This window comes from Garra rufa, chromosome 3 (assembly GCF_049309525.1).
Source record: "Garra rufa chromosome 3, GarRuf1.0, whole genome shotgun sequence".
NCBI classification, from domain to species: Eukaryota; Metazoa; Chordata; class Actinopteri; order Cypriniformes; family Cyprinidae; genus Garra; species Garra rufa.
Window position 1 is genome coordinate 57,482,300 of NC_133363.1, and position 16,898 is coordinate 57,499,197.

Genomic DNA, 16,898 nt, shown 5'->3' on the forward strand with positions numbered 1-16,898 from the left:
TTTCCAATAACTGTGGTGAATAAAGCCAGCATTGCAAAACATTAGTTAGATTTGCATGGTATAAAATCGGGATTACGACATATTGTCTCCTTGATGAGAACGTTCGTGCAAACTTGCTTTAAAATAATAAGCTTGGCCAGTGACACTACATTACGTAATTATGACTTTCAAAACCAGGTCAAAGCACACGAGTGTACATTTTACTGGCATTAAAAACTCGAACAGTAGATATATTAGCATGTCGCGAACAATGCTTAATGACGACACTGATGTTACACTTTAACAACATAGTAAATATAATAAAAATAAGTAACGTTAAAGATACTTACTTTAAACGATGAAGTTTGTCGTGATCTTGTGCTCGCACATTATTTACGATAACTGCCCTGGTGAAAAAAACAGCTAAAACCAGCCTAGGCTGGTTGGCTGGTTTTAGCTGGTCATAGCTGGTCGCCAGGCTGGTTTTAGAGGGGTTTTGGCCATTTTTCCAGCCTGGCCAGGCTGGTCTTAGCTGGACAGGCTGGAAAACCAGCTAAACCCAGCTACTTCCAGCTTAAACAGCTTAAACCAGCTAATACCAGCCAACCAGCCTAGGCTGGTTTTAGCTGGTTTTTTCAGCAGGGTGGTAAAAAAAAAAAAAGCCAGGATTGCAAAACATGAAGTTAGATTTGCATGATATAAAACCGGGATTATAACATATTTTCTCTTTGATGAAAATGTTCATGCAAACTTGCTTTAAAAAAATCAGCTTAGCCAGTGAAACTACATTACTTATGACTTTCAAAACATACAATTGCATGTCGCGAACAATGTTTAATGCTGATACTGATGTTTTAAAACAACATAGTAAATATAATAAAACGAATAAAGATACTTACTTCAAACGATGAAGTTTGAAAGGTTGATGAAGTTTGTCGTGATCTGGTACTGCACTTTGACTGACGATCCTATTTGGAAATAGGCTCATTCTCCAACTCCCCCCGAGTTATTAAGTTGATTTTTACCGTTTTGAAATCCATTCAGTCGTTCTCCTGTTCTGGCGATATCACTTTTAGCATAGCTTAGCATAGATCATTGAATCCTATTAGACCAATAGCATCACGTTAAAAAATTACCAACGAGTTTCCATATTTGTTGTATTTAAAACTTGACTCTTCTGTAGTTATATCGTGTACTAAGACCGGTGGAAATGCAAAGCTGCGAGTTTTTTTTTTAATTTAGATTAGGAACTACACTTCCATTACGGCGTAATAGTCAAGGAAGTTTGCTGCTGTAATATGGCCGAAGCAGGCGGAGTATTATCAGAAATGAGTTCCCAGCTAGTTTAGCATTTGAACATGTGCTGCGTGGTATTACTGCTCCTGCTTCAGCCTTATTACGGCAGCAAACTTCCTTGACTATTACGCCGGAATGGGAGTGTAGTTCCTAATCTTATCAGCCTAGAAACTCGCAGCTTTGCATTTCCGCTGGTCTTAGTACACGATATAACTACAGAAGAGTCAAGTTTTAAATAGGACAAATCGAAACTTGTTGGTAATTTTTGAACGCGATGCTATTGGTCTAATAGGATTCAATGATCTATGCTAAGCTATGCTAAAAGTGATATCGCCAGAACAGGAGAACGGCTGAATGGATTTCAAAACGGTAAAACTCAACTTATTAACTCGGGGGGGAGTTGGAGAATTAGCCTATTTCCAAAAAAAGTGGAGTGTTCCTTTAAGTTTTTAAGTTAAATCTGCTTAAGTCATTTGAACTTATTACAATCAAAATTAGTTGATTTAACTTGTGAGTTTAAATTACTTAAGTTGGTTTAACTTAACATTTTAAGGCAGCTGCTAAACACTGCTCTATAGCGACTCTTTATCTTACAATTCAGACAATTCCCACACTTTTTACCTTGCAATTGCGAGTTAACATCTCGCAATTCAGATTTTTTTTTTCAGGAATTGTGAGAAATAAAATTGCAATTCTGTGAAATTAAGTCATAATTGTGAGATATAAACTCGGAATTCTGACTTTATCTTAGAATTGCGTGACATAAACTTGCAGTTCTGAGTAGAATGGCTAAAAAACAAACCCATAATTGTGACTTTTCTCTCAGAATTGCAAGACATAAATCCACAATTGACTTTTTTTCTTAGAATTTGCGAGACATAAACACACAATTGTAACTTTTTTCACAGAATTGCAAGTTTTTAAGCCTGAATTGCATATTACATGCATTTTTCACAATTGCTGAGAAAAATTTGTCCTCAAAATTGGATTTTATAACTCAAAACTGCAAGTTCATGTCTCACAAAAAAGGAATTGCATTCAGAATTGCAAGAAGAAAACTCAGAAAAAAAAGTCAGAATTGCAAGAAAAAAAATCTATATTGTGAGAAACAAACCCACAATTTTATTTATTTTTTCTCTAAATTGCAAGTTTTTAGCTTACAATTGCTGGTTATACGCATTTATTCACAGTTGCTGAGAACATGTCAGTCTTTTTTTTTTTTCTCAAAATTTGACTTTATAACTCAAAACTACGAGTTCATGTCTCACAATTCTGAGATAAAGTCAGAATTGTGAGAAAAATCAGAATTGTAATATACAAACTTGCAATAGTGAGAATAAAGTCATAACCACAAGAAAAAAATCTGTATTGTGAGCAAAAATGTGCAATTACAAGAAAAATGTCAGAATAGCAAGATACAAACTTGCAATTGAGAGAAAAAAGATCAGAATTGAAGAAAAAACCCAGATTCGTGAGAAACAAACTCTCAATTGCAGGAAAAAAGTCAGAATAGCAAGATGCAAACTTGCAGTTGCGATAAAAAAAGTCAGAATAGCAAAATACAATTCTGACCTTATTTCTCGTAATTGTGAAAAAACTGTATAAGGGATTTTAAAAAAACTGTTATATCATAAATGTTTGTGTGTTAGGAAAGGACAACATTTGGCTGAGATACAACTATTTGAACATTTGGAATCTGAGGGTACAAACATATCTAAATATTGAGTAAATCTTCCATAAAATGTCCAAATTAAGTTTTTAGCAATGCATAATACTAATCAAAATTTAAGTTTTGATATATTAACGGCAGATCATTTACAAAATATCTTCATGGAACATGATCTTTACTTAATATCCTAATGATTTTTGGCCATTTTTGCCTAACTTGGGTATTTTTGCCTATTGCTACAAATATACCCGTTCTACTTAAGACTGGCTTTGTGTTCCAGGGTCACATTTCTCAAAATATATTCTTTTAGACTAAAGGAAGTAAGTCATACATGTTTGGAACAACATAATAGGGTGAGTAAATGATGACAAAATGCTTATTTTTAGGTGAAATATCCAGTTGGAAGTTTACATATGAGCAATACTAACAACTTCTGATCTCAACAGCGTCTCCAAGGTTTCGGGCACCCTCTTCATGGAGCTCTAGACATTAGCTGGTGGGCGTCTACTCAAGACAAGTTAAAAACAGCTTTTGCACTAACCAGCATCTTGCACGCAAACTCTTTACATAAATGCTCAGTATCCATGGAGAAGCCATTATGCAATTGTTTCTTGCACCAGTGATTGGCTGCTTCCCTTCATCACTTACCAAAACTTCAACCTCACTTCATTTGTTTGTGTACACAAACTGCAATTTTCTTTTTCCTAAACACAAACACACACACACCTGTGGATTTAAGGGTAATAGTGTTGAAAGCACGCAGCAGATTTCTGCGTTTGCCTACAGCTCGTTTGGTGTGTGGATCTGCCGTTCGCCCACACAACTCTCTGACATGTTCCTGTCATCCTCCACCGCGGCGAACATGTGCGTGGTCTGTGTTTGAGTCGTGACAGCCATGTATTTCATCGTTTGCCCTCGTCTTTTTCAAAATTGCTCCTCTGTTTTTCTCTATGCATAAATATGCAAAACTCTTAGCTTGGTTTGCTGGTGTAAAATGTGTTAATGTTCATCTAGTGCAAACAAAACATACAGCGCTGTCAGACGTCAAAGGTCATATGGGAAACCCAGGACTCTCTGTGTTTAACATCTAAAATCAACATGAATTAAAAACATTTCTGGTCTTACTGTGTGTAATTTATCAGTGCATGCTATTTCAAACAAAGAAAGAACGTCTTTGGAATAATTTTGATCGACATCTTGAAGTGTTTAACTCCTTTTCTCAAACTGTTATGGACGCCTAATTTTCAAGATCTAAAACCTAATTTACTAGGAAATATATCAGCTTTAGATGTACAGTGGGTTCTTCTCATAATCTTTTCATAAACAAAATCATCTGATGTTTTTATTATGTCAGTTATTTTTCCTAGATGAAATTAAATAGAGATTAAATAAAAACATTTGCTCTTGCATCTTAGATTTGTCTGCTGAGACAATCTGATGTGTCTCAAACTGTGCTTAGATTTAAAGTCATAGATCTGAGCAATGATGTTCTGGTTCATTCATTTCAGTAATTCAACTCAAGGTGTGTATTAAATTCGATGCGCACAGACTGAAGTAGTTTGTAGCTGAAGAAGTCTTTGGTTCTTTTAATTGTTATGATCTGACAAAAACCCACCAATTCACTATCTCAACAAATTAGAATATGGTAAAATGTCAATCAGCTAATCAACTCAAAACAGCCTTTAAAATGTTTCCTCAACCTTCAAAATGGTACCTCAGTTTGGTTCACTAAGCTACACAATCATGGGGAAGACTGCTGATCTGACAGTTGTCCAGAAGACAATCATTGACACACTTCACAAGGAGGGTATGCCACAAACATTCATTGCCAAAGAAGCTGGCTGTTCACAGAGTGCTGTATCCAAGCATGTTAACCGAAATTTGAGTGGAAGAAAAAAGTGTGGAAGAAATCAACCATGCACAATCAACCAAGAGAACCGCAGCCTTGAGAGGCTTGTCAAGCAAAATTGATTCAAGAATTTGGGTGAACTTCACAAGGAATGGACTGAGGCTGAGGTCAAGGCATCAAGAGCCACCACACACAGACGTGTCAAGGAATTTGGCTACAGTTGTCGTATTCCTCTTGTTAAGCCACTCCAGAACCACAGACAACATCAGAGGCATCATACCTGGGCTAAGGAGAAAAAGAAATTGACTGTTGCCCAGTGGTCCAAAGTCCTCTTTTCAGACGAGAGCAAGTTTTGTATTTCATTTGGAAACCAAGGTCCTGGAGTCTGGAGGAAGGGTGGAGAAGCTCATAGCCCAAGTGGTTTCAAGTGCAGTGTTAAGTTTCCACAGTCTGTGATGATTTGGGGTGCAATGTCATCTGCTGGTGTTGGTCCACTGCGTTTTTTGAAAACCAAAGTCACTGCACCCGTTTACCAAGAAATTTTAGAGCACCTCATGCTTCCTTCTGCTGATCAGCTTTTTAAAGATGCTGAATCGGGGGCCAATTCCAGCAGGATTTGGCACACTGCCAAAAGCACCAAAAAATATTCAAGAAATGTAGGATGGAATATTATTTAGTTATTTCATTTGGAAATTTATCAAATTATGAATAAATATTTGCAAAATATTTAGAAATCTGTCAAATTATGGATATAAATTTGTGAAACTGATAGGCAGATGGATAAAAACAAGTTCTTACATTTTGTGACTATTTAGTTGTTTTATTTGGAAATGTATCAAATTCTGGATATAATTTGCAAAATTGATGGGCAGATAGATAAAATAGTCACAGAATGTAGAATGAAGCATTATTTTACCCATCTGCCCATCAATTTCACAAATTATATCCATAATTTGACAGATTTCTAATTAAAACAACTAAATATGCACAAATGTAGGAAGGAACTTGTTTTTATCCATCTTCCCATCAATTTTGCAACCCATTTTACTTTCAGAATTTGATCAATTTCCAAATAAAACAACTAAATATTCAAGAAATGTAGGGTGGGACATTATTTTATCTATCTGCCATTCAATTTTGCAAATGTATATCCATAATTTGACAAATTTCTAAATAAAACAACTAAATATTCACAAATGTAGGATGGAACATTATTTTATCTATCTGCTTTGCAAATTTATATTCACAATTTGACAAATTTCCAAAAAAACAACAACTAAATAGTCACAAAATGTAAGACAGCACTTGTTTTTATCCATCTGCCCATCAGTTTGACAAATTTATATCCATAATTTGACAAATTTACAAATTAAAAACAACTAAATAGTTACAAAATGTAAGATGGAACTTGTTTTTATCAAGCATCCCATCAATTATGCAACTCATTTTACTTTAATAATTTGATACCGTTTGCCCATCAGTTTCGCAAATGTATATCCATAATTTGGCAAATTTCCATATACAACAACTAAATAGTCACAAAAATGTAGAATGAAGCAGTATTTTCTCCATCTGGCCATCAATTTGACAAATTTCCAAAAAAAACAACAACTAAATAGTCACAAAATGTAAGACGGCACTTGTTTTTATCCATCTGCCCATCAGTTTGACAAATTTATATCCATAATTTGACAAATTTCCAAATTAAAAACAACTAAATAGTTACAAAATGTAAGATGGAACTTGTTTTTATCAAGCATCCCATCAATTATGCAACTCATTTTACTTTAATAATTTGATACCGTCTGCCCATCAGTTTCGCAAATGTATATCCATAATTTGGCAAATTTCCAAATACAACAACTAAATAGTCACAAAAATGTAGAATGAAGCAGTATTTTATCCATCTGGCCATCAATTTCGCAAATTATATCCATAATTTGACATATTTCCAAATAAAACAACTAAAGGAACTTGTTTTTATCCATCTTCCCATCAATTTTGCAACCCATTTTACTTTAATAATTTGATACATTTCCAAATAAAACAACTAAATAGTCACAAAATGTAGGACGGCACTTGTTTTCATCCATCTGCCCATGTATTTTACAAATTTATATCCATAATTTAACAGATTTCTAAATAAAACAACTAAATGTTCACAAATGTAGGAAGGAACTTGTTTTTATCCATCCACCCATAAATTTTGCAACCCATTTTACTTTCATAATTTGATCAATTTCCAAATAAAACAACTAAATATTCAAAAAATGTAAGACGGAACATTATTTTATCCATCTGCCCATCAATTTCACAAATGTATATCCATAATTTGGCAAATTTCCAAATAAAACAACTAAATAGTCACAAAAATGTAGAATGAAGCAGTATTTTATCCATCTGGCCATCAATTTCGCAAATTATATCCATAATTTGACATATTTCCAAATAAAACAACTAAATATTTACAAATGCAGGAAGGAACTTGTTTTCATCCATCTGTCCATCAATTTTAGCAAATTTATATCCATAATTTAACAGATTTCTAAATAAAACAACTAAATGTTCACAAATGTAGGAAGGAACTTGTTTTTATCCATCCACCCATCAATTTTGCAACCCATTTTACTTTAATAATTTGATAAATTTCCAAATAAAACAACTAAATATTAACAAAATGTGGGACAGAATATTATTTTATCCATCTGCCCATCAATTTCACAAATGTATATCCATAATTTGACAAATTTCCAAATAAAACAACTAAATATTCACAAAAATGTAGGAAGGAACTTTCTTTCTTCGTTTTCATCCAACTTCCCATCAATTTTGCAACCCATTTTACTTTAATAATTTGATACATTTCCAAATAAAACAACTAAATATTAACAAAATGTGGGACAGAATATTATTTTATCTATCTGCCCATCAATTTCACAAATTTATATCCATAACTTGACGAATTTCCAAATAAAACAACTAAATATTCACAAAATGTAGGACAGAGCATTATTACAAATGTAGGAAGGAACTTGACGGCACTTGTTTTTATCCATCTGCCTATCAATTTCACAAATTTACATCCATAATTTGACAGATTTCCAAACAAAACAACAGAATATTCTCAAAATGTGGGATGGAACACGATTTCATCATTCCACCCATCAACTGGGTTGTAAATAGTGATTGTTAAAAACCAGAATGGCATCAGAAGGCTGGAGAAGAGGAGTTAAAAACAATGCATTTTGGATGTCAGCTGAAAGGGAAAGCTGTTTTAGGCACAAAGTAAGTTATTTCATTGTGGTAAAAGGTTATGAACACCCTTTGTTATTTGGAATAATGTGCAGGAGATAAATTGTGCAGGAACTGTATTAAGAAAGTAATAGCATCAATTTCAATCTCCATTATGTTTCCTGAGTTATGAAAGAGCGACCTCTGAGCAATAAAGCTTTCCTCTGGGTGCATCCATCGAGGTAATTTTCTACTCGTGATGTGTGTCAGCGAGGACAGGTGTAGTGCCCTGGATGACCGTCATGAGATGAAAGCCGTTCCTCACAAACTAAAAGAGGATGTGTGTTTTCCACCAATTTCCGTTTATTAGCATCAACTTTATTTTCTTCCAACAAAAGACAGACGAAAACTCGGATTCATTTCGGATGCTGGTAGCACTCTCGAAGGGTTACAATTTGGGTCATTGTAAATGAATCAGAACTCAAAAGTCAATTTACGACAAAAAAAGGCGGTGCAACATCGCAACAATCGTCTTATCGGGTCGAGTCAGAACACACACACGCTCACACAGAATTTCTGAAACCGAACAATGATATTTTTTTTTTTGTATTTTTTGCTAGAAAAACCCTACACAACATCAGATCTGTGCAAAGACAAAATCAGATCACACAATATAACAAAAACAAGTTATTTAAAGAAAGAAACCAAACCAATTCTATCATAGAATTACTATCAGAACTGCCTTTTTAAGCAAAGTGGACTCATTCTCTCAACTTATAAATCAAGAGACTCCGAGAAACGTGTCAGTTTCCTTCTTTTATATACAGGTTTACATCTATTTACACTGTACACTTATGCCAAAATAAATCATCAGTATGTCAAATCATATTGTGCACACCACAGAGATGCTGAGAAACGTCAGGGGTCTTTGTCAAAACTCCCCAGGTAACATTAATTTTTACAAGCACACACACGAGTTCACACAACGTCTTTAGATGTGTCCGTAACGTCTCTGGGACGACAGACGGGACCGTTCCAATGCTGGTTGTTTCAAACCTGGTTTGGCATTTTGTTTCGTAAGGTCAAAACATCTGCAGTCCGACAGCTGAAAAACGAAAATTTGTGGATACGACAGTAAAACAGACAAGCTCACGTTAGCCGCCTCACCGCGGTGAGTCACACAACTAGACGAGACAAAAACAAAGCATGCCGCTTCACCGGTGCATTTATTTCATTTTCGTCGTTTTCAACTCGCAAAGCGAAACTCACTCAGATTTGGACTGTAAAAGCAGGACTGTCGAAACCTGGAAAGCTTCTTTTGTGAAAGAGAAAAAACTAAGCAAGATATTTGATGTTAAGGGTATATATAAAGTATAAACTCCTGTGACAATATTAGGGGGCATAAAGAGACTCCTTTTTTAATTTAGCCATCTTCCAGTTTTTATAGTTAGTGTAAAAATGTAATAAATAAATCAAATATTTTAAATAATAATAAAATCAACAACAATTATAAATAAAACTTATATTAATAAATATTCCTCTTCTTAATAATAAGTAATTTAGCCATCTTCCAGTTTTTTTGTTACTATAAAAATATAGTAAATAAAAAATATATTTTAAAAATAACAATAAAAACAACAATAACTAATTTAGCCATCTTCCACTTTAGTTAGTATAAAAATGTTATAAATAAATAAAATATTTTAAATAATAATAAAAACAACAATAGTAAATAAAACTAATATTAATAAATATGTAAATATTCCTCTTCTTCTTATTATTATTATTAATAATAATAATAAGAAGTAAATTAACCATCTTCCAGTTTTTATTGTTACTATAAAATATAGTAAATAAAAAAACATTTTTAAAATAATAATAAAAATAACCAATTTTTATTACCAATAATAACTAATTTAGCCATCTTAGTTGTTATTATTATAGAAATATAGTAAATAAATGAAAAATATTTTAATAATAATAAATAAATAAATAAATAAAACAATTATTTATTATTATAAAAATATATTAAATAAAAAATAAATAAAACTAATATGAATAAATATTTAAATAGTTTCTATAACTAAATAGTAAATAAATAAAAATATATTATTATTATTATTAATAAATAAAAACAACTATTTATAAATATTTAAATAATACTCATCATCATCATCATCTTATATAAGATGAAAATAAAAATAATAATAATAATAATAATAATAATAATAATAATAAGTAAAACTAATATTAATAAATACTTAATTCTTCCTCTGATGATGATAATAATAACAATAATAATAATAATAATAATAACAATAATATCACAAGACACAATTACAACCAGTTAGAAAATACTTTAAAGACATTTTATGAGTATATGTTGTTAACATTTGTGAAATAATTTGGCAAAATCATCCATACAGTTATAAATATTATTAATAAAATACATAAGTAAATATTAAAATTTAGTATTAATAATTTGACACATGTGAGATTTAAAAATGTGCTTGGATTTTTGTTAAAAGCACTGGACTTTTTTTTATTAATAATTTATTCTTTATTTATTAATTCAAATATGACATTTTAAAATCCATAAAGTTGCCTAAATTGTCAGTTTTAAGGCGGGTATACTGTTGGTGGGTGGCTGAACATCTGATTATTAGAAATAAATAAAATAAATAAAATCTCCATTGTAAATCTAGGCATTATGCCACACATATGTGACCCTGGACCACAAAACCAGTCTTAAGTCGCTGGGGTATATTTGTAGCAATAGCCAAAAATACATAGTATGGGTCAAAATTATTGATTTTTCTTTTATGCCAAAAATCATTAGGAAATTAAGTAAAGATCATGTTCCATGAAGATTTTTAGTAAAATTCCTACTGTAAACACATCAAAATGTAAATTTTGATTAGTAGTATGCATTGTTAAGAACTTAATTTGGAGAACTTTAAAGGTGATTTTCTCAGTATTTAGATTTTTTTGCACCCTCAGATTCCAGATTTTCAAATAGATGTATCTCGGCCAAATATTGTCCTATCCTAACAAACCATACATCAATAGAAAGCTTATTTATTGAGCTTTCATATGATGTATACATCTCAGTTTTGTAAAATTTAACCTTATGACTGGTTTTGTGGTCCAGGGTCACATATGGTTATTAAAAAATAAAAATATAATAAAATAAAATCTCCATTGTAAATCTGGGTATTATGCCACACATCTGGTTATTAAAAAAAATAATAGTAAAAAAATAAAATAAAATAAAATCTCCTTAGAAAATCTGGGCATTATGCCACACATCTGGTTATTAGAAAAAAATAAATAATAATAATAATATCTCCATTGTAAATCTGGGAATTATGCCACACATCTGATTATTAGAAAAAATTAAAATAAAATAAAATAAAATCTCCTTTGAAAATCTGGGCATTATGCCACACATCTGGTTATCATAAAAATAAAAAAATAAAATAAAATAATGCTGCATGATGCAGAATTTGGACCAATAAGATTGCAGTGTGGGCGGGGCTACGCAACATTAAAAACATTAAAATCAACCATGATTTCAAGCGACGGTCCTGCTTCCAAGTCCAAATAAATGAATCCACACACGTTCATCCACCCTCTCCGTTTTCACTTTAGTTAATTCTATTGAACCCACCTTCAACGACTGAGAAACACAGTACACGAAGTTTTTCTGAAGTGCTTGAATATTTTTTTTAGGTCTTGCTCTCACTTTGGTCTGTTTTTTGGCCTTTAAACTCTCGCCTCCCACTCTTCCTTTAGTGTCTTTGAGGACGCGTCTGTCACAGCGTGTTAGTCGGGGAGGAGGACAGGCTGCGAGAAACGTCTGGCAGTGATATTCACGTCCAACGTCTGCTCTGACACTAAGAGCACAGGCATATGGAGGGGAGAAAGGTGATGGATGTTTCGCTTCCTGAAGCACTGCGTGTGTGTTTGTATGTGTGTTTCAAGTCGAACCAGTACGAACGGATGTCCTAACCCTGAAGTTAACCCTTTACATTACTGTTGTACACAAATATTGCTTATCTACAGTACATTGCCTTATGATTTCAAGTAAGCAGCTCGCTTCTTCAAAGAAGTTTTGTGGTCTGGTATAATAAGTATAGCTATTTCTCCTAATTTAACTGTTGACATGGTAACAATTTGAAATCTTCCCTTTCTATATTTGCCTTTTCTCCGTTACATAAGTAACACATTAGCAAACGCAGCATACAAAATGTTATTCGAAAAACAAAATGTGATAGTATTGCTATTATATCCTGCGGACCTGCCATTTATAACGCATATTATGCTCTGCGCCAGGTTAATGCTGCCTTCAAGTCGTGTTTCCAAACGATCGTGTTTATGAGATGAGACCATATGAACGCTGTCGCAATTAGCGTAATTATTTTCATTGAGCGGCATGTTGATTCAAGAATTATGCCAGGAGCTAATTGCTAAAATAATAAGCTCTAATTGTGAATGTTGATGGTACAGTTCGGTTTGTGTGCATTTTCTCATGAAGAATGAACAAAAAGCTACAAAATAATACTCATTTATGTGGTTTATGAGCTGAGAGGTTTGTGCAACCGAATTACCTTTTATATCATTCTCTAAAGCAGGAACTTTTTTTGTCAGCTGAAAAACTTTTGAGCTAAAATGTGTACTTAGATGCCCCTGAGATTTTGAGAAAAGACAAATAATTAATAATTGAAAAATATATTGGATATATGTTCATGCTTTTGTGATGTAAGCTAATGGTCATTTGATAGGCAGGTAAACAAATAGCTATCTCTCTCTCTAAAAATGATTTATATATTTTAACTTTATTTTTATTTAATTATTAGATTTTCCCACTTTGAGAAACACAGCTCTAAAGTATTACACACATTTCCATCCAAGTTAACTTGTGCAAAAAAAAAAAAAAAAAAAAAAAAAAAACAACCCTGAATATTGCATTTTTTTATTTTGTTTTGTTTTTCATTTTTGTTCAAAATTATTATTGCAACATTCAGAATTAAATTAAATTAAATTAAATTAAAATAAATTAGTAATACTTCTGGAACACAAAAATAGAACTATTTTCTTAAATGTAAAAAAACAACAACAAAAAAACTAACAAACAACAGCAACAAAAAACAAAAAAAAAAACAAAAACTTGAATATTGCAAAAACAAAAAATTGGGGTTTTGTTTTTCATGTTTGTTCCAAATTAGTTTTGTGACATTTAAAATAAAATAAAATAAAATAAAATAAAATAAAATAAAATAAAATAAAATAAAATAAAATAAAATAAAATAAAATAAAATAAAATTAAATTAAATTAAATTAAATTTAAATAATTCTGGGACAAAAAAAAAAAAAATCACAGAACTATTTTCTTAAATGTAAATTAAATGCAAAACAAAACAAACAACAAATGACAAACCATGAATATTACAAAAATAATGTGTTTGTTAAAAATTATTTTTGCAACATTCAGAATTAAAAAAAAATAATTTAATTTAATTTAATTTAATTTTCTATACTTCTAGCACCAAAAAACAAAAAAACAAAAAAACAATACAAAACCAAACAAACAATCAAACAAACAAACAAACAAACAAACAAACAAACAAACAAACAAACAAACAAACAAACAAACAAACAAACAGCAATAAATAAATAAAATAAAAATACACCAAATATTTTCTTTTCTTTTCAAAATAAAGTTTTTTTTTTCCCATGTTTGTTCCAAATCATTTTTGCAAGATTCAGAATTAAATTAAATTAAATTAAATTTGTATTACTTCTGGAACACAAAAATAGAGCTATTTTCTTAAATGTAAAAAAACAACAACAAAAAAAACTAACAAACAACAGCAACAACAACAACAAAAAAACCTTGAATATTGCAAAAACAAAAAATTGGAGTTTTGTTTTTCATGTTTGTTCCAAATTAGTTTTGCAACATTTAGAATTAAATTAAATTAAATTAAATTAAATTAAATTAAATTAAATTAAATTAAATTAAATTAAATTAAATTAAATTAAATTAAATTTCAATAATTCTGGGACCAACAAAATAAAATAAAAATAAAATAATAACAGAACTGTTTTCTTAAATGTAAATTTAAATAATTTAATTTAATTGAATTTAATTTTCAATACTTCTGGCACCAAAAAACAAACAAACAAAAAAACAACACAAAACAAAACCAAACAAACAAACAAACAGCAATAAATAAATAAATAAATAAAATAAAAATACACCAAATATTTTCTTTTCTTTTCAAAATAAAGTGTTTTGTTTTTCATGTTTGTTCCAAATCATTTTTGCAACATTCAGAATTATTATTTCTTAATTAATTCTTAAATATGAATGATTAATAAATTTCAATACTTCTGGCATCCAAAACAATCTAACTATTTTCTTAAATGTAATAAAAAGTAAAAAAACAGAGCTGTTTTCTTAAATGTAATACATTTTATGATTCATGAAAATGAATAAAATGTACCCTCTATGTGTAGTATATACACATACAGAATAATTTATAGTATACAATATTGGTGTGCATATTAAAACTAAAATTAAAAACAATTTGTCAAAAAAATTGTTGGCACAAAATTAATTAAAACTAAATATTAAATGATTTATTTAGCAAATGTCAGTAGCTTCCGTCATAGTTTATCCATGTCTTCTTACCAAATAAAAGAAATATATCCTCCTCAAGGGAGAACAGTGTAAGATGTGGATGGAAACCCAACTATTTGCACTTTATTTTGTTGCAGAAACTTACTGGAGTTAATGTTATGACTATTTTATTTCAGCTAAAACCATGTTAAAGACTTGAAGGCAGCATAAGTATGGTAAGGAACAAATCGAATGGCCGCTGTGATCCTCAACAAATACACAAATACAGACAGCGACAGACGCATACAAACACACACACTAAGCTAAAGACGCACAGACAATTACAGAACTTACTATATTTTCCTGCTTATGCTCTTTTTCTTTAGTTCAGTTAGGTTTTAAATTGCACGTCTTATTTTGGAGGGACAGTAAGAACTTCTTCAGCCCTTTTGGAAATGAAAAGAAATGAAGTGCGTTTTGGCAGCGTTGAACTCACATTGGCAGTGTCATTGCATACTGGTTAAGTGGTTGATGCAATCCTCTGCAAGATGTGTACGTTACATGAGGAATGCTAGTTTAGATAAAAGGATTTCTGTTATTCTGCTTCTAGCACAAAGGCGAATGTGCCGACACACAGGCTTCAAACAATCACTCCTATCTTATCTATCTTATTTCGCTTCGGAAGAAAAGTCAGTAACATAGTCTACGCAAGTACACAAATGCTTTGGCCAATGTATGTATGTATAAATATATATATATATATATATATATATATATATATATATATATATATATATATATATATATATATATATAATTTAAGGTCCTGTTTACACCTGGTATTAAGATACGCTGTTGTGGATCCAAATACAACTGAATGAAATTAAACACATTTTTGAGCTTGTTCACTTTCAATAACACAACTAGACGAGACAAAACAAAGCATGCTGCTTCACTATGAAGTGAATATTCTCACTTGTTAGTCAAAACCATGGAAGTTTCCAATGATAAAGTGTCTTTAATGAAAGAGAAAATGCAAAGCGATGAGACACAATCAGCCAATTAAAAAATATTTGATATTTTGAGTTTAGTATACAGTAAGTTAACTCTAACGACAACATTTGGGGCAAACTGAAATCTTTCAGTTATTATTATTATATAAATCAAATAATATTTAAATAATATGAATATGAATAATAATAATATTAAATTACAGTAAGTGGTGTAAAGTATTTGAGTAAATGGACTTCGTTACTGTACTTAAGTATTTTTTTGGCTACTTTTTACTTGTACTGAGTATCAAAAATATAAGCAACTTTTACTCTCTACTCGACTACATTTTTTATGTAATATATGTACTCTTTACTCCACTACATTTGAACGTACACTTACCGTTACTCATTACATTGTGATTGTGCGCAACAAGTCGGCATCTTTTTCTGCTATGGGTAATTTCTTGAGCGGAAGAGGCGATATCGCCATCTGCAGGGTGCTGAAGGTACTGGATGCTATTTACCTATGTGCTAAATGAGACTACTCCACATGAACGTGAACGGAATCTCTGTGCGGAATTCAAAATCCCCATGTGAGTAATGTTATAATGTACAGTAATGATGCTATGCGTTTTCTTTTAAAGTTTCTTTCAGAGACTTTATGCCCTTTTCCATCAGCAAAAGTGAATATTTGTATGCCATCAAGGCATCGTGAATTGTCAGATGAAATAATGGATTTTTTTTTTTACTATTCATTCAAAAATGTGAAACAGGAGGGATGGCAAATCATTACAAATCAATGCAAATTGTTTTATCCTATGAAACTTTTATATCCCAAATAATTAGAATCTATATTTTGCTATAATCAGTTACTTTAAATAGTTTTAAACAAGGTTTTAACATTAAACAACTTTAAACATTTATTTGGAATAATATGTGTTCTAGTATTGTGTATATAATTTGGGGCATTAGGCGATATTTTATATACTTTTATCAGTAATGTGTGAATTCTTTTTTCTTTTCTTTTTTTGGAAACTTTGTGGAATGCTAAGATAATATATTTTAAACTGAATAAGTGAATATATGCTTAATTTTAAATGCACTAAAAATGCTTTTAAATTAATTTTTCAATTTTTAAACAGTTTTTGAGTTTGACTGAGACTGACTTGTTCTGCCATTTTGAAACATTAAGGTGTTCAATTTCATTTCTATATTAGGATTTAAATAAATTCTCACAAATAAACGGTTTCTTGTTAT